The sequence below is a fragment of the Lissotriton helveticus genome, chromosome 5_1 (genome assembly GCF_964261635.1).
Source record: "Lissotriton helveticus chromosome 5_1, aLisHel1.1, whole genome shotgun sequence".
In the NCBI taxonomy this organism is placed as follows: Eukaryota; Metazoa; Chordata; class Amphibia; order Caudata; family Salamandridae; genus Lissotriton; species Lissotriton helveticus.
In genome coordinates, this window is record NC_136065.1 from 1236587463 (window position 1) to 1236614116 (window position 26654).

Sequence of the window (26654 nt, forward strand, 5' to 3'; positions counted from 1 at the left end):
CACTAACATGGCTGGCGGTGTCTGTCAGACACCGCCAACCATATTAGGATGGAGGAAAACATATGCTTTTCCACGGCGGCTTTTCTGCCGCAGAAAAACATACGGACTTTGACTTCGGGGGCCCGTTGCGGGCCCCCTGGGTGAAGGGAGGGTGGGGGGTGCACATGGGGGGTACCTATGGTACCCCCCTGCATTTGCGTGCACAAAGCAGCAGGCACCGCGCGGTGCCTGCCGCTTTGTGCACGCAAATGCGATGCATGCATCTTTAACATTGCGGCGGGTGCAGCTTGAAGCTGCACCTGCCGCAATGTTAAAGATAGAGGATGTGACCGCCACCCTGGCGGTCTCATCCTAATCGGCACGGAGGGAACGCCGCAGCCCATGCGGACGTTCCCTCCTCCTCTGGGGTCGCGGACAGACTCAAGTTCGTCCGCAATCCTAATCAACCCCTTAGTTTCTTAATGTTTTTCATTGACCTTCAGGTTGAAAGTTGACTACCATCCGGCACAGGTACTAAATTCAATATTTCATATGAGACACTGTTAATCGTTTTGCACAGCCTGAGTGGCTATGTAGATTGAGATGCACTGATTGTAGACATGTTATGCTTTTTCGATTACAGCATACATCGTTGATAACATTGAGCACGCTCTGGTAAGCAATTATTCATACAAAAAACGTCCGTTCAGCAGAAGCTTGCCAGGATAGTTTCCACAGGTCTTATTTAGCTGTTTTTCATTACAGATGATATTTACACATTACCAACTCGACAAAGGTAGGAATCCACACATTACATTACATTTCAGATCTATTAATAGCGACCATGGGCACGCGATTAAGATGTGTTATATGTTATGGTATGTTATGTTTAGGGCTCTTTTATAGCGCACGGCTACCCCAAGGGGTGTCCCGGCGCTTTGGCAAAGAGACATGCGGAAAAAGAAACACAACACAGCAGCTCACGGCAGTCCCACCTACAAATCATACTGAGAAGAGCCAAGTTTTCAGCTCCTTTCTAAAAGGAAGGAGACTGTTTAACTTTCTTAAAGAAACAGGCAGCTCATTCCAGCAGCGCGGGACCAGATATCGGAAGGAACGCCCTCCGATCCGGGCAAGTTTAATTGAGGGGACGACGGCTTTTGCCAGCAAGGCCGACCGAAGCGACCTCCTCGGGACATAGAAAGCCAGGCGCTTCTCCAAATACTTTGGGCCAATAGAGTGGAGGGCCTTAAATGCCAGGGTCAGCACCTTAAAGGTGATTCTTTTGGCAATGGGCAGCCAGTGCAATCTCCTTAAGAGTTCAGAGGCTTTTGCCCTGCGAGGGAGACCAAAAATGGCTCTTGCAGCCGAATTCTGCACAATCTGCAACCGGGCCAGCAGATATTTAGGCAGCCCGATATACAGGGCATTCACATAGTCTAAACGCGAGCCAATCAGAGACTGCACAATGATTTTTTTATGCTGAAGAGACAGCAAGGGAAGAAATTTCCGGAGCATTTTCAAAATGCCGAAACATTTCCCAGATAGACCAATGATCTGGGGTCCAAACGAAAGGCTGTCGTCACATTGCACCCCAAGATTTTTTGCCTTCACAGAGGTCACTTCAGGCGGAGACATGTCCTTGGGCCACCAAGTCCTCCAGTTGGAATCCGGCTGACATCCAAAAAAAAGCAGCTCCGACTTGTCGGAGTTGCATTTAAGACTATGCCGACTGAACCAGTCGAAAACCGCTCCCAAGCACTCCCGGATCAGGCCGCCATCAAAAGCCTCTCCCTTTTTAAAAGAAAAAAGGAGCTGGGTGTCATCAGCATAGGATATGATCCGGGCACCGAAGGACTCCGCAACCGCCGCCAGAGGGGCCATATAGATATTAAAAAGGGTGGGGCTCAGGATAGACCCCTGAGCTCTTAATTACCTCCTGATATTTGGATTTGTCATCCGGGTCGTACTTGCGCCGCCACCTTCTTTCTGCTATCTTCCAATCCTGGCGCATTTTCCCCATAGAAGGAGTAAACCACGGGTCCGAGAGAAATCTGGCCACTGATTTATCTGGTTTCCTCGGTGCCAGCTCATCAAATCTAGCTACCAGCCACTTCTGGACAGAATCTAACTGGTCCTCCAGATTGCCCAATAGCCGACAAGGATGACCGCACAAGGCCTCGGACAGCATTTCCATGGTGACAAGATGGAAAGACCGCCCGACCACTTCCCCTCTTTCTGCACTCTGAAACCAGCCGAAGCGGAAAAAAGTATACAGAAATCAATTAGGAAGTGGTCAGTCCAATGCACAGGATGTGGCACAGAAACCTCCAAGATCTTTGTCGAGAAGATCTGGTCAATGGTATGGCCTTTAATATGCGTGGGGCTAGAAATATACGGAATCAGCCCCAGAGGGGCAACAATCTCCTGCAATTTGATAGAGTCGGGATCAGCCCCATTATCCATGTGGATGTTCAGATCTCCCAGCAGGATACAGTGCTCGGATCTGAGACATGGCACCGACAATGCCGCCTGAAGGTCATCCAAAAAAGAACCCAACGGCCCAGGAGCTCTATAAACAAGAATCCCAGTGCATGTTTGACTGGGAGAGAGCCTAAGGATAAAACCTAAGGCTTCACATCCGGAGAGATTCTCAACGGGAAAGATCGAACAGGGGACATTCTTGTCCACAATCAGAGCCACACCCCCGCCTCTACCTCCCACTCTATCCTTCCTAAAGATATTGTAGTTTGAAGGAATAGCAGTCGCCAGGTCCGGGCCTGAGCACTCTCCTAGCCAGGTCTCAGTGAGAAATAGGCAAGTTGTTTCAGAGCCATACAACAGGTTCCAGATATCAATCGCATGTCGGCTGAGTGACCTGGCATTAAGGAGAGAGCATTGACATCGCATAGGAGGGGGCACTGTGGCAGAGACCTTCAAAATTGAGGCCCGCCAGCCACATGCCGCACAACCCTTCCTAAAAGAGCGACCGCACGGTAGAACATGGTGACAGTAGGTGGACTGTCTGCGCAGAGCCAGGAGCTCCGAAGGTGAGTAAGTTAGCATGCAAGCTGTAACATGTATCCGGCAATAGAACTACAATCGGCAGGACCTGCCTCGACCGCCTCCGAGACGCTGACGAGCGCAGACGGGCAGGACTCTGGCGCGACTCAGGCGCAGGGAAGGAGCACCCGCTGCGCGTCACGGCTGCGCGCTAAGAGGCGAGCTTTAAATAGCCAGCTCTCAGCGTGGCCGGACACAGGGACGCTCCAAGATGGCGACCGCTGCTCCCAGCTCCCAGCCCAACCCAAGATGTCACTCCCCACCAGAAAACCTTCCCGGGAACCGGACCCGCAAAAACTGCGGTGGGTTTCCAACAATTTTAAAGTGCAGGTAAGGGCCCTGGCAGCGTTACTAAAAGCAAAGTGAAGGAAAAAGAAATTAAAATTAAATCCGAAAAAACGGACTGATTTAAAAATATGCAGAGCAGCACTCTCAGTGCATGAAACCAACAGCAAGGCGCCGCAGCGTCTCTCGCCCGCAGGACACCTTTGCAAGACTGCTCCCTTGGAAAGCTCGCCCTAAATAGCCAGCTCTCAGCGTGGCCGGACACGTGTTAATGTTGATCGGAATATTTGAAGAATTATGACAATACATTTCATGTGTACATATTGTGTTTAAAAAATGTATTGTGATTCATTTATAACATATGTTATAAAACATGCATTCTGAAGCGATTATGAAGCATTAAGATGAATGATAAATGATGCTTATATGAATTGATTAAATTTGAGAAACTGAGAAGGTGTGAGACAACACCAAGTGAACAGTGCATGACTGGACTAACTTCCCAGCTAGTCTTAACAATAGTTCTACCAAGGAGTGACAACCCTCATCAGTCATAGCACCAATTGACCAGACGGTTAAAACTACTAGATCAGGAGTGCTCTTCACGCACATTCCCATTAACTTTCAAATATTGTCAACCCAGGGGGGAAGCACCCAACGAACAAAATGCAGTTTGATCAGATAACAGGGATTACGGACAACAGAGCGACGACAATGGCATATACATCTGATCAAGCGGATAAGATATATTCAATAATTCAGGAAGTGCGCACTCAAGATGCCCATGGCAGCTCAATTAGTCAACAGCTCACACAATTGGAATACTTGACTCGTCGTCAGTTGAATCAAAATTTGCACGCATCAACTCTCGTGCAATATCACAAGGCAAAAAGAATACCCAGAGGCTTGAGATTAGCCATCAAACCAATGCTGTTTCGTTTTAATTTAAATGCAAAATTTAATGAGAAATGGTACAGCATACTAAATAAATGTTCATTAGATCTCATCCTGTTAATAGTAGAGGAACTGTTAAAAACTATACGAGAGTTAGAAGAAGAGATCAATATATTGAAAACCGACTTGGAAGCTAGGTTGGAAATCAACACATGGCAAATAAATCTTGAGGTAAATTAAACCAAAAACTAGACAAATACAGTAAGGAACTACAGGAGGGAAAATTACGCAAGTACAAGCACGACACAATCAACTATAAACTTAATGAAGTGTACACGTGGGTGGACATCTATACACAGAGAAGATTTAACCCGAAGAAGACTACAACAACAACTCATTCTTCTGAGGAAAGTCTGGTAACAGACAAAGAACTTACAATAAATAGGGAATCAGTGCACTTAACTTCACAAACAACACCAGTTACTGTTGAATCAACTGGAGCAGAACCATCAAGTAGCAGTGTGGCTTTTTTATCTCAGGTCCAAAACAAAGGGTTACAACCCACGCAACAACCAGGAGGATCAAGCCAAATCAGCCGACAAGGGGAGGAAGGGGCAGGCAAATCACTACGAAGCGGGAGGACAGTGGTTTAATCATAAATATCTCATCCACAGACTTGACAAACCACCAACTTAAAGTATTGAATAAAGGATTAACATTAGTACCAACCACAAAAGCCAATGAAATAGAGACAGAGGCAGCTCTTTAACGGTTCATGAGAACCTTAAGATTACGCCATTTCTTCACCAAGGCTATGGAGTCAACCCCACAAACCACACAAGATCGTGGAGGGAATTTTATACCCAAAAGTTTCACACAAAATGCTGGACACAATTGAAATTATGGTGAAAAAGGATATAGAGACACTGGATTTAAAGAAAAAAATACACCAGAATCTAACCAAAACAGAACAACACACTCTACAAAACTTAGCAAACAACCAGGAACTCACAATCTACCCAGCGGACAAAGGAGGAGCAATAGTGGTTATGGACACTCACTATTACAGGAATAAAGTTGATGAACATGTCATGGATAGCAATACATATCTTCCCCTTGAAATGGAACCCACTCAACAAATACAATCAATGCTCAGTGGATTACTTCAAGAAGCAATGGATAAGGGATGGATAGACGTAAACACCCGGGCATATCTTACTACAACTCACCCCAGATGTCCTAAGTTATACATGATCCCTAAGATTCACAAGAATCTGAACGATCCACCGTTTAGACCCATTGTATTGGGTGTGGGTCGGTCTTCGACCCCCTCGGATGATATCTGGATTATTTTTTTACAGCAATTTGTGCAAGGATGGACGTCGTACATTAAGAATACGACTGATTTTTTTAATAAACTCAAATTTGACCCAAGATTTTCAGGAGAATTGGATCATGTGCACCATTGACGTGGTAGCACTATATACCTCTATTCCCCATACAGCTGGTATAGATTCAGTAGATTGGGCATTACTACAAATGGATGATTTGCAGACAGAAAAAATATTGATATTGCAACTGTTAAAATTCGGCTTACAGAACAGCTATTTTGAATGGAACAACCGACATTAGGCTCAACTAACAGGGACCTCGATGGGATTTTCGGGGGCACCCTCATATGCAAATATCTTTATGGCCCAATTTGAATCTGAGAACTTGATTACCACAGACCGATGGACCAAAATCAGGATGTATTGTCGATTCATCGACGATATATTTCTGATATGGCAAGCATCCACAGAAGAGTTGGAACAACTGATTAACGACCTAAATGCAGTGAATCCTAGAATACAATTCACATACAAAATTGACAATCAAACAATGGATTTCTTAGATGTAAGTGTCAATAAAACACACAAGGGTTTCCAAACTGAATTGTATTCCAAACCAACCGATCGCAATAATGTATTGGCTTACACGAGTTTCCATCCAAGAAGCCTAATCAGTAATCTACCATTCTCGCAACTGATACGTATAAAACGGATCTGTTCAGAACCACAAACATGCCTAATTAAGATGGAGGAACATCTTCTTAAGTATAAAGACAGAGGATACCCACCTGGGGTGTTGAGCCAAAGCAAGGAAAGAGTCATCAATTCCAACAGACAGGACCTTTTACAAACTAAAGTCTGGACAACTAGCGACAAGATGGTGTTCGTATCCAAATACACAACACAATCCAAAGCATTCAAAAGGATAATCAATCAGAGATGGGAGTTATTATCTAATGAACCAGATTTCAAAGGCCTATTCAAGGAGCAACCATTACATGCATATACAAGAGGTAAAAATCTGAATGAATTATTGAAATGACCAAAATTTAACAGTGACGAGACCAAGCATAAAGGCACAGTCCGATGCCAAAATTGCATACATTGCAATAACGTGACTACTGGCAACATGTTTAATCATCCTACAACAGGAAAATTATTCAAATTAAGACACACAAGTGATTGCAACACACAGAATGTGATCTATGGCATAAAATGCCCGTGCGGCATGATGTATGTGGGAACACGGAACGCAAACTGAAAATTAGAATCACGGAGCATAAAAGTAAAATCAGGACCCAGACATTGGCATCATCATTGGCAGTCCATTGGAAGGATTCAAAACATTTGATCTCCGAGTTATGTTTCTTCATAATAGAGAAAATCATACCGAGACAGGGTGTCGACATTCAACAAAAACTACTCCAACGAGAGTTGTACTGGATTAAAACTTTGAAAACAATGTCCCCCATAGGGCTGAATGACAGATATGATTTATCATGTTATTTATAGACAGATTAAGGAGAAATATCATTGTCAGGAGGTTGAGATTTAAACAATGACCTAGTAATGTAGAGGATTACGTTATCTCAGTTGTACACATATGTTTTGCACTTGAGAATTTATGCTGTTTCTAGAATTACATAATGGACGATAATCATGAACCATCAATGTCACATACCAATACATTACATACATCACAGATATACATTTACACACTTTCACCATAATACATGGACTAGGAACTTTCACACCACACTGACTGCCACTAGGGATTCTACACCCGTCACAACTACTTAAAAATAATATATATATATATAAATAGGGTACTCTCAAAGCTTATGCAGCAGGATCGAGAGTAATATCACGCATATTACATGCGTCTTTTATATTTTTTTCAGACTCGTGAATATCGTAAATTTCAGGTATGATCTTGCATCTTTTTACCAGTAACGTAACGGCACACCTTTAAGAGACAGAAGCCAATTAAGTTTCTTAATGTTTTTCATTGACCTTCAGGTTGAAAGTAGACTACCATCCGGCACAGGTACTAAATTCGATATTTCATATGAGACACTGTTAATCGTTTTGCACAGCCTGAGTGGCTATGTAGATTGAGACGCACCGATTGTAGACATCTTATGCTTTTTCGATTACAGCATACATCATTGATAACATTGAGCACGCTCCTGTAAGCAATTATTCATACAAAAAAATGTCCGTTCAGCAGAAGCTTGCAAGGATAGTTTCCACAGGTCTTATTTAGATGTTTTTCATTACAGATGATATTTACACATTACCAACTCGACAAAGGTAGGAATCCACACATTACATTACATTTCAGATCTATTAATAGCGACCATGGGCACATACAACAATTATTTGTTTTTCATTTTTTCTTATAGAGTGACCCCTGAGGAAGGTACCGTTTGGGTACCGAAATGCATCGGGCACGCGATTAAGATGTGTTATATGTTAATGTTGATCGGAATATTTGAAGAATTATGACAATACATTTCATGTGTACATATTGTGTTTAAAAAATGTATTGTGATTCATTTATAACATGTGGTATAAAACATGCATTCGTAAGTGATTATGAAGCATTAAAATGAATGATAAATGATGGTTATATAAATTGATTACATTTGAGAAATTGAGAAGGTGTGAGACAACACCAAGTGAACAGTGCATGACTGGACTAACTTCCCAGCTAGTCTTAACAATCATTTGAAGACGAACATATTTATGACAATCGCATCTGGAAGGAACATATCAACATGTATGTTCGTTTTATAGAGGATATATTTGTGATTTGGAAGGGCAGCAACCAAAGCCTTCAGGAACAAATAGAAATTTTGGACACCAAAGACGAGAGAATAAAATTCACGTGGCAAATCAGTGAAGCCCGTATTCAATATTTGGATGTGAAAATAACTAAAGTGGAAGGCAAGTTCATAACAAACCTTTATCGAAAGGAGACGGACAGAAACAACCTACTTAAATATGATAGCCATCATCCTCCAGCGCTTAAGAGACATTTACCATACTCCCAATTCCTCAGGGTCAATAGAGTAGTCTCGGAAGAAAACCAATTAGAGCAACAACTGTCCATTATGATTAAGAGGTTCCAAGACAGAGGATACCCGGAACAGATCATACAACCAGCGATCCAACGGACCCACTCTAAAACTCGAGAGGTACTACTCACTAATAAAACTCGCCAAAGTGAAAATCGCCTTACTTGTGTCAGCAAGTATTCCAACGTAAGCTACCAATTTAAAGCCATAATCAAAAGACACTGGCCAATATTGACAGTAGAACCAGACTTCAACGGAATATTCGCCAATGAGCCACTGTTGCCTATACTAGAGCTAAGAATCTGTCAGACTTTCTGAAAACACCCAAAGAACCACGTCAGAAAACGATCTTTCGAGGTACAATACCTTGTTTAAATTGTAGCAATTGCCACAACATAATGAAGGGCAATTTTATTACCCATCCGATGAAAGGAAATAAAATTTGTCTTAAAGTCAACGCAACTTGCGATACGACCAACATTATATATATGTTGAAATGCCCATGTGGTTCTGTGTATGTAGGTCACACAGAAAGAAAACTGAAAATCAGACTGACTGAACACAAAAGTAACATCCGTACGAATTCATTGAAATCATCAGTGGCGGTACATTTTTTGGAGAAGAAACACCATATTAGTTAATTAAGGGCATGTGTATTGGAAGAAGTTGACAGAAAAGATGGACCTATAAACAAGAAAAACTTGCTGAAACGTGAAAATTATTGGATTTTCCATTTGAATAGTTTGAAACCTCATGGGTTAAATGACAGGACTGAATTTACTTGTTATTTATGATTAAGTTGTACATGATCAGTCAATTGTGAATTGAATAGATATCAGTATATATATTTTTTTAACTGGAACCTATATGGGCAAGTGAAAAGATTGCAATTATGACCTTGGTAATGGGGTGCAACCAGGTGCAGTCAGACCACTTAGATCGATCTGCATAGCGTTATTTGAGATAACCAATAAAGTTAACCTAGAGTGCATTCTAAAAAACACTCTCACTAAGACATTCGGGACCGCGATTTACACGCATGCGCACGTAAATACACAACGTGATAAACCCTGAAGAACACTTAGCGCGTAACACGCCAAACAATACGGAACAGAGAAGCCGCGAAACATAGCATGGAGGTGAGCGCATTAACAGTGAGAGTGGGCAAATGATGCTAGACTAAGGTCCTTAAGATCACAGGAGCGAGTATACTGTAGCATATCGAAGGGAAAAAGGCCATTAAGTAAAGAGGGGCAAGTGATTATATTTACTTACAGCTCGCCAAACAACAGTCTGCACGAACCTCTAATTGAGGGAGAGCAGACCAAAGTAGAAAAACAAAGACCCATAGTAGACTGTGCGGACTTTAGTTATCTAATCACGACTATAAAATAAAGGGGTACTAATGGCCATTAATTTAGATTTTTCTTGGATAGCACATTTTTAACACCCGATATCGGAATGACAGTATAGAAAGCGGGGACCCGTTTTTTAGTGGTTTGACAATAAATTTAATTAGAGGTGTAAAACAGTTGTTTGTGAATAACATTGTATACTTAGAGGTATTATTGTTTGATATTTACAGATGGTTTCCCTGATGAAGGCGGTTTAACCACCGAAATGCATTGGATAAAGTATATACTTTGAATCATAATGAAATACTGTGTGAACCTAACACGAAATTCAAACCAAATGAAATAAAACATAACATATGGAACAAACAAGGAGTGAAGAATCATTTTGACAAAACAGGCTGGATTTTTTCAGCAACGATCTTGTGCTAGTCGTATATTCCATAGGACTGCAACCTACCAATGGCTGCCCAGAATGGACATGCCAATGACCCCAACCCCCCCAAAAAAATGCCAGTATTTCTGCCACCAAAGGAGACATACAGGGGCAATAGCCCCTTATCTTCCCCTGGGGGGTCGGAAAGCCCACTTGGTACCAGGGATGTTTTTTGCCAATGTTCGGGGTGTGGACTGCCCAGAAAGGGCATGACAATGCCCCTACCCCCAAAAATGCCAGTATTTCTGGTCCCTCAGGAGGCATACAGGGGCAGTAGCCCGATCTGGCCCACGGGGGCAGAAAGTCCACTAGGCACCAGGTTTTTTTATCATACATAGGGGTGGGGCTTGCCAATACCCCACCCCAAAACATTACCACAGTCTTTCTGCCCCCACTGAGAGGCAGATGGGGGCTGCCCAGAATGGGTATGCCAATGCCCCGACCTCTGAAAAAAGATACCACAGTCTTTCTGCCCTTCCCAGGAGGCATATGGGGGCAGTAGCTCCTTATCATCCCTACATATGGGTGAATTTTGAGGATTTGCGGTCCGCAAACACTCGCGAAATGGCAAAAAAATCCGCAAGTTCGTGAAAAAATTTGCGAACTCACAGATTTGTACAAATAGTACTGTTTTCTTTCTTTCTATTGGCTAATCAGTAAGTGCTAGCTCATTGGGTTACTGTATAGTGCTTTTCCTACACTGCAGCTGCGTAAAGGCCAAAAGAGTTGTGTCCAGTGACCACGTGTGTTTGTAAGTTTGCCACCGCGCCGAGGTCCCTCAAGTGAGCCGTCCATCACAGTGGGAGAAAGGGCAGGAAGACATTGCATACCCTAGTGTGTGTGGTGCGGGGGTTAACAGGCAGGGCTTCCATGCGAGTTCACATGCCTCTTGTTTATAAAGGGTCGGAGACCGATCAGAGCAGCAGATGAGAAGAAAGCAGCCTCCTGGTCACTGCAAGTACACGGAGATTGCGCTCGAGAAACTTGTGGATGCAAAGACCTCCATCAAGGATTACAGCTAGTTGTAGACGGTAGATCTGGAGAGAAACCACACCTGCCTCGCCTCGACCATGCTCACTATTGTTTTGGGCTGATTAAAAAAGTAACGTTACTGAATTTGAGCTTCAACTCGGGCATGACTTGGTTGCAACTATTCTCTGACCCTGCCTCGGGCCCCCGGCTGTTTAGGGTCAGGACAGGGTCAGAGAATAGTTGCAAGTAAGCAACTTCAACTCTGGCAGCTTGCCAGCGCAATTTGTAACTATTCTCTGACCCTGCCTCGGGCACCCGGCTGTTTAGGGTCAGGACAGGGTCAGAGAATAGTTGCAACAAGTAAGCAACCTCAACTCTGTCAGCTTGCCGGCGCCATTACCTCCATTAACTCTGTAAGTGCTTCCTGTGGAGGTTTAATTTTGGTGACAGGAGCATCCTGCCAGAATGTAAATCCGCCTGCCAGCGGATTTGCGGAGTTTTCGGCAGTTTCACGAGATTCACGGATTGTGAAATTGCTGAAAATCCGCAAATTCCTCGAGCAGAACGGATTTTGCGCCCATACTTAGTGTCTAGGTTTTTAGCCATTGCCTTACAAGCCTTCCATGTGGTCCTGCAAAGACAATTTTAATTAGGACATTCTTTAATGATTATCTAAGCTCTTTACAACTGCTATTAATGCTATGTGGAGTTTTAGAGCACTTTGGCAGTTGATCTAATCATAGTCAGCAACCCAGGAATAACTTTCAGGGACATCTAGTACATTTGTAAATTGAAACACATCTATTCAGCTAAAGGTCTATAATGATGTGTTTGTCTTTATGTATTGATCATTCCACACGTTGAATGACTGAGGGGGGAATGCTTGGAAAATCATATGAAGATACCAGCTGAACAAACCTCAATATTTCCCATTTGCAAGATCTGTCTATGGTTTACTTTCCTTCTGACTTTAAAAATGCAACTACAGAATTAATCCTTACCTAACTAAAATATTCCTATTTGATTAGAAACAACTTCTTCAACAACATCACTAACACAACAAGCAACAAGAGGAATAACTGCTCCAGGTAAATGCAGGCTAATGTACTTTTCCATTTATAACTTTCTTTGCTGCAAAAGAGGGTCCAATTATTATATATGTTTCTGTTTGATCTACCAATACATCTAAGCTAATTATTTCCAATTTGCAACTTCTGTTTATGGTTTGAAGATTTCTGTGTGACCTAATGAGATGCTCTAAAAGAAATAAAGGTTAAATAAGAACCATTTTTCTATCTTGGTAGAAACTACATCTTTAACATCACAAACGCCACATGCGACACCAGGAAAGGCCCCTGCAGGTAAATGTAGTTTCAATACTTTTGTCTATCCATCATTTTTTGCAGCAATTGAGGGCTGAAGATGGGTATGCTGCCATTTCCTGATCAAGAGCTCCAAGAAAATCCTATTACACTGGTGCTCTCTGAGTGTAGGAATTTTTTCGCCAAACTCTAGCACTTCTGTGCTTTACTGCGATGAGGTATAAAGCAAAGGCAGTAAGATAAATGTAATTTGGAGCAGATAGAGCAGAAGTAAATCTTTACCCTGCTGTTGTTTCTAGTATTATCTTATAAATGCACAGAAAATAGCATTTCCTCACCTTCAGGACTAACAGAACTGTGCTTTAATATGGGATTGTTATGGATTCAATTAATATTATTATCTCTGTCAAAAGTAGCAGCAATTTCCTGGCTGAGATTCACCATTGCCTTCAGAAACATAGCACCCCAGTTAAAGGGTTATTATTGTAACTCTCCCTTTTTCAAAACAACAGCTAAAACTAAATTGTCAACAAAAAAGCTGGAATATCAGGAATAGCAAATATGGGTAAACACCAAGTGAAGTATTTAACTTCAATCCTACCATGGTCATCTGATTTAAAGGGAATGGAAGAATAAGGGACTCACCAGGTCTTTAATAATTGCAAATATATTTCAAGTGCTGCTGTTGCACCCAATCCAGCGATCAGACCCGAAGCTACAAGTAATTCAATGTATCTAAATACCCAAATACTAACAAGGTGCAAAAAGTGTCAAAAACTTATGAAGCATTCATTTCTCTTGAAGTTATTGAAAATCTCTATCATCATTTTCAGTCACAATGGCAACATACCTATCTACAATCAATCAATCATAGCATTTGTATAGCGCGCTACTCACCCGGAAGGGTCTCAAGGCTCTTGGGGGAAGGGGTCTGCTATTGCTCGAACAGCCAGGTCTTGAGTTGTCTCCTGAAGGCGAGATGGTCCTGGGTCAGCCGAAGGTGGGTGGGGAGGGAGTTCCATGTCTTGGCCGCCAGGTAGGAGAAGGATCTTCCTCCGGCGGTGGCTCTTCAGATGCGTGGTACGGCGACGAGGGTGAGGCTTGTCGAACGTAGCTGGCGGGTGGGCGTGTAGAAGGTCAGGCGGTCGTTGAGGTACTTGGGGCCCAGGTCGTGGAGGGACTTGTGTGCGTGGGTGAGGAGTCTGAACGTGATTCTCTTGCTGACGGGGAGCCAGTGCAGGTCCTTCAGGTGGCCGGAGATGTGGCTGCGTCGGGGGATGTCCAGGATGAGTCGGGTGGAGGCGTTCTGGATGTGTTGGAGTCTTTTCTGTAGCTTGGCTGTGGTTCCGGCACAGAGGGTGTTTCCGAAGTCCAGTCGACTTGTAACGAGTGCCTGGGTGACCGCCTTCCTGGTTTCGGTCGGGATCCATCGGAAGATCTTGCGGAGCATGCGTAGGGTGTTGAAGCATGATGAGGAGACGGCGTTGACTTGTCTGGTCATCGAGAGGGAGGAGTCCAGGATGAAGCCCAGGTTGTGTGCGTGGTCTGTTGGTTTGGGAGTGGTGCCCAGGGCGGGGGCCAACAGGAGCCGTCCCAGGCGGAGGGCGATGGTCCCAGGATGAGGACTTCCGTCTTGTCTGAGTTCAGTTTCAGGCGGCTGTTCTTCATCCACTCGGCGACATCTTTCATCCCTTCGTGAAGGCTAGTTGTGGCGGTGGCGGGATCACTGGTGAGGGAGAGGATCAGTTGGGTGTTGGCGGCGTAGGAGATGATGTTGAGGTTGTGTTGGCGTGCGATGGCTGCAAGGGGTCTCATGTACATGTTGAAGAGGGTGGGGCTGAGTGATGATCCTTGCGGTACGGCGCAGATGACTTCGGTGGCCTAGGATCGAAACGGGGGGAGGCGGACTCTCTGTGTTCTTCCGGCGAGGAACGAGATGATCCATTCCAGTGCCTTCCCTTGGACACCTGTGTTGCTGAGGCGTTGGACTGGGGTGCGGTGGCAGACAGTGTCGAACGCTGCGGAGAGGTCTACGAGGATGAGGGCCGCTGTTTCCTCATTGTCGAGCAGGGTTCTGATGTCGTCGGTGGCTGCGATGAGGGCGGTCTCGGTGCTGTGGTTGGCTCGGAAACCGGACTGCGAGGGGTCAAGGGATCCGTTCGTCTCGAGGAAGGCGGCAAGCTGTCTGTTGACGGTCTTCTCGATGACTTTGCAGGAAAAGGGAGGAGCGACATGGGGCGGAAGTTCTTGAGGTCGGTGGGGTCTGCTGTTGGTTTCTTCAGTAGGGCGCTGAGCTCGGCATGCTTCCAGCTCTCCGGGAAGGTGGCAGTGTTGAAGGAGATGTTGATGATTTCCCGGAGTTGGGGTGCGATGATGGAGTCGGCCTTGTTGAAGACGTGGTGGGGGCAGGGGTCGGTTGGAGATCCGGAGTGGATGGTGTTCATCGGGCGGGTTGTGTCTTCGGTGGTCACCATGGTCCAGGTGCGGAGGGTGGCGGCGGGGGGGCATTGGTTCGACGGTTGGGTGCGTGGATGGTGCGTCGAAGCTGTTGTGGATGTCGGCGATCTTGCGGTGGAAGAACGAGGCGAGAGAGTCGCAGAGGTCTTGTGAAGGAGTGATGTCATTGTTGCCGGTGCTGGGGTTGGAGAACTCCTTGACGATGCTGAAGAGTTCCTTGCTGTCGTGGGCGTTGTTGTCCAGTCGTTCCTTCGGTGATTTCTTCTTGTTGGTGCGGATGAGCTGGTGGTGCTTGCGGGTGGCTTGTTTGAGGGTAGTCATGTTGTCTGTGGTCTGGTCGAGGAGCCAGGCTTTCTGGAGGGTGCGGCAGTTCTTCTTGGAGTCCTTGAGTTCGTCGGTGAACCAGGTGGCTTTCTTGCTTCTGGGTCTGCTGGGAGGGTCCTTCAGTGGCGCAAGGTCGTCTGTGCAGGCGGTCAGCCACTTTGTAAAGTTGCGGGCTGCTTCGTTGGGGTCCGTTGTGCTGGCGGGCGGGTTCTGGCTGAGGGAGGTGGTGAGCTGCTCGGCGGTGATCTTGCTCCAGCTCCTGTGAGGAACCTGTTGCGGGTGGTGGTGGGTCGTTGATCTTCTGAAGCTGAAGTGGATGCAGCTGTGGTCGGTCCAGTGAAGTCCGGTGGAGTGGCTGAAGGTGATGTGCTTGCTGGATGAGAAGACGGGATCAAGCGTGTGGCCGGCGTAGTGGGTGGGGGTGTTGACCAGTTGCTTGAGTCTGAGGATTGCAAGGTTGTCCAGCAGGGCGGCGGTGTTGCGGTCCTTGTTGTTCTCCAGGTGGAAGTTGAGGTCCCTTAGGAGGATGTAGTCAGCGGAGGGGAGGGCGTGCGGGCTGATGAGGTCCGTGATGTCTTCACTGAATTGTGTGCGTGGTCCCGGGGGCCTGTAGACGAGGGTGCCTCTGAGGGTCGTCTTTGGGTCGGTGTGTATCTGGATGTGGAGGTACTTGGCGGCGGAGAAGGTGTCGTTGGAGTCGGTCGTGATGCGGATGGTGTTCTTGTGTACGATGGCGATGCCTCCTCCAGTCTGGTTGGTGCGGTCCCTCCCGGTGATCTTGTATCCGTCTGGGATGGCGATGTCGGGTGCAGAGGAGGCGTTCATCCAGGTTTCTGTGAGGAAGGCGACGTCTGGTGATGTGGTGTCGAGCAGGTTCCAGAGTTCTACGGCGTGTCTGTGTACAGAGCGAGTGTTGAGCAGAATGCACTTCAGGTGGTTGCTGCTGGTGCTCGGCTTGGCAGGTGCGGTGCAGGTCCGGATGCAGGAGAACTTGCAGGAATCGCAGGTGAATGGTCGGTGGGTGCGTCTCGGGGTGGCACGGTAGCATCCGGGGATCCGGCCGGTGTTGAGTGAGTTGAGTATTGCGGCGTCGTACGACCGGCCAGTAGGTTGGCGTCTGCGGGGGCCAGGGTGTCTGGCATTGGGCGCGGTCCAGGCGCGGACGGTCGCAGACGGGCTTGCCTTTGGCGCACAATCGGCGCACCCGCTGCGCATCAACGCTGCCCGTATGCATGGGCGTCATAAGAAGGAGTCGGCAGGGAGGAGTTTGCAATCTAAAGCTTATCCGGCATCCTTCATCTATTTTTAATTACATTGCTCACTATGAGAATGACACTTGAAGTAAGTGTAGTGCATGCACAGAAGGTCATATGTAATATAGGGCAGGTATAGCATAATGAAAGCTTTACTTTACAGATGTCATCATTTTTCTATAAACATTATGGGCATGACTAATAAACTGCACATTGCGGTACTTGTTTTAATAATACAAAATGTACTAAAAAATGTACTACGTAATGTACGTTTAGTTTCTACATATTAGCAGAGTTTTTCTCCCCAAATGCAGTCTCCATCTAGATAAGTATATATTTAAGTAGAAAATGTGGAAGGGACACAGGGAAATGGGTGGTAAAAGGGGAGACATACTACTAGAATTCCTGTAATTAGGGTAGACTAAGAGATGTTTAATGAGTGCCAGGGAGGGTCTTAGGGAAGGATCTCAGCCTCCTGTGCAAGACTGACCCTACTGAATTACTCTGTGGTTGTAGAAATTCAAATTACAATTTCATTTTGTAAGTTTAGTGTTGGAGTTTTTGAATACCGAAATTAGTAAACTATTACAACGAGTAAATATTCCCAAGAGGATAACATACCTTTATTAATAAGGACCCAAGTAAGTAGCAATTGCCTTCATATCCTTAATAAAATTAGTGGTGCTGAGATAGTGATTGGTTTTTAATGACTTTCTATAATTATTGTAATGTACACCATGAGCAGTGAGCTTCAGTCAGTGTTTTTTAAACAGCCTCTTGAAATCCAGCTTTCTAATCAATATGTATGTTTAATTCCATTTTCTTTAACCTTATTTAAACAACAACCTCAACTAAACCACACCGAACAAGAAACATTAGCAATAATAATTACAGGTAAATCTGGAATGAAAATTGAGCCTTTTGCCCTCACTTCTGACAAAGAGGTCATGGAAGATTGTTTAACCTGTGTAAATTGAAAGTCTCATCTTGACACGTAAAGCTCCCTATATTCTTGGCTAATTACTGTCAATCTTCATGGCTCAATCCCAAAAACAATAAAATTCATCTCAGTAAGAGTAATCATTCATGTCAGACTGAAAATATCATACACATTCATTATGATGATTCAAGTTATCTTGCTATTGCCAACCATATCCAACAAATTATATTTGTGGGTATTACAGTTATTCTCCATAATAAGTTTGTCCTCCCAACTACTAATTCCATAAAAAATATTCTTCATTTCAATAGGGTTTTTATTGGGAATGAAACTCTCTTCATGTTATCCAAATATTTTCTTTCTCTAAGCTCTTTACAACTGCTATTGATGCTATGTGGCGTTTTAGAGCACTTTGACAGTTGATCAAATCATAGTCAGCAACCCAGGAATACCTTTCAGGGACATCTAGTACATTTGTTAATTGAAAGACATCTATTCAGCTAAAAGTCTATAATGATGTGTTTGTCTTTATGTATGGATCATTCCACGCTTTGAATGAGTGAGGGGGGATTGCTTGGAAAAGCACATATAGATACCAGCTGACCAAACCTCAATATTTCCCATTTGCAAGATCTGCCTATGGTTTACTTTCCTTCTGACTTTAAAAATGCAACTACAGAAGTAATCCTTACCTAACTAAAATATTCCTATTTGATTAGAAACAACTTCTTCAACAACATCACTAACACCACAAGCAACAAGAGGAATAACTTCTCCAGGTAAATGCAGCCTAATGTACTTTTCCATTCATATCTTTCTTTGCTGCAAAAGAGGGTCCAAATATTATATATGTTTCTGTGTGATCTACCAATTCATCTAAGCTAATTATTTCCAATTTGCAACTTCTGTTTATGGTTTGAAGATTTCTGTGTGACATAAAGAGATGCTCTAAAATAAATAAAGGTTAAATAAGAACCATTTTTCTATCTTGGTAGAAACCACATCTTTAACATCACAAACGCCACATGTGACACCAGGAAAGCCCCCTCCAGGTAAATGTAGTTTCAACACTTTTGTCGATCCATCATTTTTTGCAGCAATGGAGGGCTGAAGATGGGTATGCTGCCATTTCCTGATCAAGAGCTACAAGAAAATCCTATTACATTGTTGATCTCTGAGTGTAGGAATTTTATCGCCAAACTCTAGCACTTCTGTGCTTTACTGCGATGAGGTATAAAGCACAGAAAGTAAGATAAATGTAATTTGGAGCAGATAGGGCAGAAGTAAATCTTTACATTGCTGTTGTTTCTAGTATTATCTTATAAATGCACGGCAAATGTCATTTCCCTCACAGTCAGGACTAACAGAACTGTGCTTGAATATGGGATTGTTATTGATTCAATTAATATGTTTATCTCTGTCAAAAGTAGCAGCAATTTCCTGGCTGAGATTCACCATTGCCTTCGAAAACATAGCCCCCCAGTTAAAGGGTTATTATTTTAACTCTCCCTTTTTCAAAACAACACCTACAACTATATTGTCAACAAAAAAGCTGGAATATCAGGAATAGCAATTATGGGTAATCACCAAGTGAAGTATTTAACTTCAAGCCTGCCAAGGTCATCTTAGTTAAAGGGAATGGAAGCATAAGGGACTCATCAGGTCTTTAATAATTACAAATATTTTTCAAGTGCTGCTGTTGCACCCAATCCAGTGATTAGACCCGAAGCTGCAAGTAAGTCAATTTAACTAAAATCCCAAATACTAACAAGGTGCAAAATGTGTCAAAACCTTATGAAGCATTCATGTCTCTTGAAGTTATTGAAAATCTCTATCATAATTTTCAGTCCAGCAAATTACAATCTATTTATTGGGAGTAAATGGAACATTGGAGCCAGTTAAAATTGAATTTAAATATCTGACTTAATAATATTTTGTTGATAAGCATGTGTCCAGGTTATTAGCAATTGCCTTACAAGCCTTCCATGTGGTCTTGCAAAGACAACTTTCATTAGGACATTCTTTAATTAATATTTATTTTTTATTGGGAATGAAACTCACTTCATGTTATCCAAAGATGTTCTTTCTCTAAGCTCTTTACAACTGCTATTGATGCTATGTGGAGTTTTAGAGCACTTTAACAGTTGATAAAATCATAGTCAGCAACCCAGCAATACCTTTCAGGGACTTCTAGTACATTTGTAAATTGAAAGACACCTATTCAGCTAAAGGTCTATAATGATGTGTTTGTCTTTATGCATAGATCATTCCACACTTTGAATGAGTGAGGGAGGATTGCATGGAAAAGCATATATAGATACCAGCTGAACAAACCTCAATAATTCCCATTTGCAAGATCTGTCTATGGTTTACTTTCCTTCTGACTTTACAAATGCAACTACAGAAGTAATCCTTACCTAACTAAAATATTCCTATTTGATTAGAAACAACATCTTCAACAACATCACAAACACCACAAGCAACAAGAGGAATAACTTCTCCAGGTAAATGCAGCCTAATGTACTTTTCTATTCATATATTTCTTTGCTGCAAAAGAGGGTCCAATTCATATATATGTTTCTGTGTGATCTACCAATTCATCTAAGCTAGTTATTTCCAATTTGCAACTTCTGTTTATGGTTTGAAGATTTCCGTGTGACCTAATGAGATGCTCTAAAAGAAATAAAGGTTAAATAAGAACCATTTTTCTATTTTGGTAGAAACTACATCTTTAACATCACAAATGCCACACGTGACACCAGGAAAGGCCCCTCCAGGTAAATGTAGTTTCAACACTTTTGTCTATCCATCATTTTTTGCAGCAATGGAGGGCTGAAGATGGGTATGCTGCCATTTCCTGATCAAGAGCTACAAAAAAATATATTACACTGTTGCTCTCTGAGTGTAGGAAGTTTATTGCGAAACTCTAGCACTTTTATGCTTTACTTCGAAAAGGTGAAAAGCACAGGCAGTAAGATAGATGTAATTTGGAGCAGATAGAGCAGAAGTAAATCATTACCTTGCTGTTATTTCTAGTATTATCTTATAAATGCACAGCAAATAGCATTTCTCTCACAGTCAGGACTAAGGACTGTGCTTGAATATGGGATTGTTATGGATTCAATTAATATTTTTATCTCTGTCAAAAGTAGCAGCAATTTCCTGGCTGAGATTTTCCATTGCCTTCAGAAATATAGCCCCCCAGTTAAAGGGTTATTATTTTAACTTTCCCTTTTTCAAAACAACACCGACAACTATATTGTCAACAAAAAAGTTGGAATATCAGGAATTACAATTATGGGTAAACACCAAGTGAAGTATTTAATTTCAAGCCTACCAAGGTCATCTGATTTAAAAGGAATGGAAGCATAAGGGACTCACCAGGTCTTAAATAATTGCAAATAATTTTTCAAGTGTTGCTGTTGCACCCCATCCAGTGAGTAGACCCGAAGCTGCAAGTAAGTCAATGTATCTAAATACCCAAATACTAACAAGGTCCAAAAAGTGTCAAAACCTATGAAGCATTCATGTCTCTTGAAGTTATTGTATATCTCTGTCATAATTTTCATTCACAATGGCAACATACCTATCCACAATGGTCTAGGTTGCTATACAAAGCTTGTCCGGCATCCTTCATCTATTTTAATTACATTGCTCACTATGACAATGACACTTGAAGTAAGTGTAGTGCATGCACAGAATGTCATATGTAATATAGGGCAGGTATAGCTTGATGAAAGCTTTACTTTACAGATGTCATCATTTTTCTATAAACATTATGGACATGACTAACAAACTGCACATTGCGGTACTTGTTTTAATAATACAAAATGTACTACAAAATGTACTATGTAATGTAAGTTTTGTTTCTACATATTAGCAGAGTTTTTCTCCCCAAATGCAGTCTCCATCTAGATAAGTATTGATTTTAGTAGAAAATGTGAACGGGACATAGGGGAAATGGTGGTAAAAGGGTAGACGTACTACTAGAGTTCCTGTAATTAGGGCAGACTAAGAGATGTTTAATGAGTGCCAGGAAGGGTCTTAGGGAAGGAACTCAGCCTCCTGTGCAAGACTGACCCAACGGAATTACTCTGTGGTTGTAGAAATTCAAATTACATTTTCATGTTGTAAGTTTACTGTTGGAGTTTTTGAATACTGAAATTAGTAAACTATTACAACGAGTAAACATTCCCAAGAGGATAACATACCTTTATCAATAAGGACCCAAGTAAGTAGCAATTGCCTTCATATCCTTAATAAAATTAGTGGTGCTGAGATTGTGATTGGTTTTTAATGACTTTCTATAATTATTGTAATGTACACCATGAGCAGTGAGCTTCAGTCAGTGTTTTTTAAACAGCCTCCAGAAATCCAGCTTACCAATCAATATGTATGTTTAATTACATTTTCTTTATCTTTATTTAAACAACAACCTCAACTAAACCACCCAAGCAAGAAACATTAGCAATAATAATTACAGGTAAATCTGGAATGAAAATTGAGCCTTCTGCCCTCACTTCTGACAAAGAGGTCATGGAAGATTGTTTAACCTGTGTATATTGAAAGTCTCATCTTGACACGTAAAGCTCCCTATATTCTTGGCTAAAGACTGTCAATCTTCATGGCTCAATCCCCAAAACAATAAAATTCATCTCAGTAAGAGTAATCATTCATGTCAGACTGAAAATATCGTACACATTCATTATGATGATTCAAGTTATCTTGCTATTGCCAACCATATCCAACAAATTGTATTTGTGGCTATTGCAGTTATTCTCCATAATAAGTTTGTCCTCCCAACTACTAATTCCATAAAAAATATTCTTCATTTCAATAGGGTGGTTTGGTATCCTATGTACCCAATTTTTATTACTGAAGAATGAATTTCTATATTGATTATATTATATAAGGATCCCGTCCGGCAGACTACAATCTTTTTATTGGGAGTAATGGGAATATTAAAGCCAGTTAAAAATGAATTAAAAGATCTGACTTAGTAATATTTTGCCGATAAGCATGTGGCTAGGTTATTAGCAATTGCCTTCCAAGCCTTCCATGTGGTCTTGCAAAGACAACTTTCATTAGGACATTTTTTAATTAATAATTAATTTTTATTGGGAATGAAACTCTCTTCATGTTATCCAAATATTTTCTTTCTCTAAGCTCTTTACAACTGCTATTGATGCTATGTGGCGTCTTAGAGCACTTTGACAGTTGATCAAATCATAGTCAGCAACCCAGGAATACCTTTCAGGGACATCTAGTACATTTGTAAATTGAAAGACATCTATTCAGCTAAAAGTCTATAATGATGTGTTTGTCTTTATGTATGGATCATTCCATGCTTTGAATGAGGGAGGGGGGATTGCTTGGAAAAGCACATATAGATACCAGCTGACCAAACCTCAATATTTCCCATTTGCAAGATCTGCCTATGGTTTATTTTCCTTCTGACTTTAAAAATGCAACTACAGAAGTAATCCTTACCTAACTAAAATATTCCTATTTGATTAGAAACAACTTCTTCAACAACATCACTAACACCACAAGCAACAAGAGGAATAACTTCTCCAGGTAAATGCAGCCTAATGTACTTTTCCATTCATATCTTTCTTTGCTGCAAAAGAGGGTCCAATTATTATATAGGTTTCTGTGTGATCTACCAATTCATCTAAGCTAATTATTTCCAATTTGCAACTTCTGTTTATGGTTTGAAGATTTCTGTGTGACATAAAGAGATGCTCTAAAATAAATAAAGGTTAAATAAGAACCATTTTTCTATCTTGGTAGAAACCACATCTTTAACATCACAAACGCCACATGTGACACCAGGAAAGCCCCCTCTAGGTAAATGTAGTTTCAACACTTTTGTCGATCCATCATTTTTTGCAGCAATTGAGGGCTGAAGATGGGTATGCTGCCTTTTCCTGATCAAGAGCTACAAGAAAATCCTATTACATTGTTGATCTCTGAGTGTAGGAATTTTATCGCCAAACTCTAGCACTTCTGTGCTTTACTGCGATGAGGTATAAAGCACAGAAAGTAAGATAAATGTAATTTGGAGCAGATAGGGCAGAAGTAAATCTTTACATTGCTGTTGTTTCTAGTATTATCTTATAAATGCACGGGAAATGTCATTTCCCTCACAGTCAGGACTAACAGAACTGTGCTTGAATATGGGATTGTTATTGATTCAATTAATATTTTTATCTCTGTCAAAAGTAGCAGCAATTTCCTGGCTGAGATTCACCATTGCCTTCGAAAACATAGCCCCCCAGTTAAAGGGTTATTATTTTAACTCTCCCTTATTCAAAACAACACCTACAACTATATTGTCAACAAAAAAGCTGGAATATCAGGAATAGCAATTATGGGTAATCACCAAGTGAAGTATTAAACTTCAAGCCTGCCAAGGTCATCTTAGTTAAAGGGAATGGAAGCATAAGGGACTCATCAGGTCTTTAATAATTACAAATATTTTTCAAGTGCTGCTGTTGCACCCAATCCAGTGATTAGACCCGAAGCTGCAAGTAAGTCAATGTAACTAAAATCCCAAATACTAACAAGGTGCAAAATGTGTCAAAACCTTATGAAGCATTCATGTCTCTTGAAGTTATTGAAAATCTCTATCATAATTTTCAGTCCAGCAAATTACAATCTATTTATTGGGAGTAAATGGAACATTGGAGCCAGTTAAAATTGAATTTAAATATCTGACTTAATAATATTTTGTTGATAAGCATGTGTCCAGGTTATTAGCAATTGCCTTACAAGCCTTCCATGTGGTCTTGCAAAGACAACTTTCATTAGGACATTCTTTAATTAATATTTATTTTTTATTGGGAATGAAACTCACTTCATGTTATCCAAAGATGTTCTTTCTCTAAGCTCTTTACAACTGCTATTGATGCTATGTGGAGTTTTAGAGCACTTTAACAGTTGATCAAATCATAGTCAGCAACCCAGCAATACCTTTCAGGGACATCTAGTACATTTGTAAATTGAAAGACACCTATTCAGCTAAAGGTCTATAATGATGTGTTTGTCTTTATGCATAGATCATTCCACACTTTGAATGAGTGAGGGAGGATTGCATGGAAAAGCATATATAGATACCAGCTGAACAAACCTCAATAATTCCCATTTGCAAGATCTGTCTATGGTTTACTTTCCTTCTGACTTTACAAATGCAACTACAGAAGTAATCCTTACCTAACTAAAATATTCCTATTTGATTAGAAACAACATCTTCAACAACATCACAAACACCACAAGCAACAAGAGGAATAACTTCTCCAGGTAAATGCAGCCTAATGTACTTTTCTATTCATATATTTCTTTGCTGCAAAAGAGGGTCCAATTAATATATATGTTTCTGTGTGATCTACCAATTCATCTAAGCTAGTTATTTCCAATTTGCAACTTCTGTTTATGGTTTGAAGATTTCCGTGTGACCTAATGAGATGCTCTAAAAGAAATAAAGGTTAAATAAGAACCATTTTTCTATTTTGGTAGAAACTACATCTTTAACATCACAAATGCCACACGTGACACCAGGAAAGGCCCCTCCAGGTAAATGTAGTTTCAACACTTTTGTCTATCCATCATTTTTTGCAGCAATGGAGGGCTGAAGATGGGTATGCTGCCATTTCCTGATCAAGAGCTACAAAAAAATATATTACACTGTTGCTCTCTGAGTGTAGGAAATTTATTGCGAAACTCTAGCACTTTTATGCTTTACTTCGAAAAGGTGAAAAGCACAGGCAGTAAGATAGATGTAATTTGGAGCAGATAGAGCAGAAGTAAATCATTACCTTGCTGTTATTTCTAGTATTATCTTATAAATGCACAGCAAATAGCATTTCTCTCACAGTCAGGACTAAGGACTGTGCTTGAATATGGGATTGTTATGGATTCAATTAATATTTTTATCTCTGTCAAAAGTAGCAGCAATTTCCTGGCTGAGATTTTCCATTGCCTTCAGAAATATAGCCCCCCAGTTAAAGGGTTATTATTTTAACTTTCCCTTTTTCAAAACAACACCGACAACTATATTGTCAACAAAAAAGTTGGAATATCAGGAATTACAATTATGGGTAAACACCAAGTGAAGTATTTAATTTCAAGCCTACCAAGGTCATCTGATTTAAAGGGAATGGAAGCATAAGGGACTCACCAGGTCTTAAATAATTGCAAATAATTTTTCAAGTGTTGCTGTTGCACCCCATCCAGTGAGTAGACCCGAAGCTGCAAGTAAGTCAATGTATCTAAATACCCAAATACTAACAAGGTCCAAAAAGTGTCAAAACCTATGAAGCATTCATGTCTCTTGAAGTTATTGTATATCTCTGTCATAATTTTCATTCACAATGGCAACATACCTATCCACAATGGTCTAGGTTGCTATACAAAGCTTGTCCGGCATCCTTCATCTATTTTAATTACATTGCTCACTATGAGAATGACACTTGAAGTAAGTGTAGTGCATGCACAGAATGTCATATGTAATATAGGGCAGGTATAGCTTGATGAAAGCTTTACTTTACAGATGTCATCATTTTTCTATAAACATTATGGACATGACTAACAAACTGCACATTGCGGTACTTGTTTTAATAATACAAAATGTACTACAAAATGTACTATGTAATGTAAGTTTTGTTTCTACATATTAGCAGAGTTTTTCTCCCCAAATGCAGTCTCCATCTAGATAAGTATAGATTTTAGTAGAAAATGTGAACGGGACATAGGGGAAATGGTGGTAAAAGGGTAGACGTACTACTAGAGTTCCTGTAATTAGGGCAGACTAAGAGATGTTTAATGAGTGCCAGGAAGGGTCTTAGGGAAGGAACTCAGCCTCCTGTGCAAGACTGACCCAACGGAATTACTCTGTGGTTGTAGAAATTCAAATTACATTTTCATGTTGTAAGTTTACTGTTGGAGTTTTTGAATACTGAAATTAG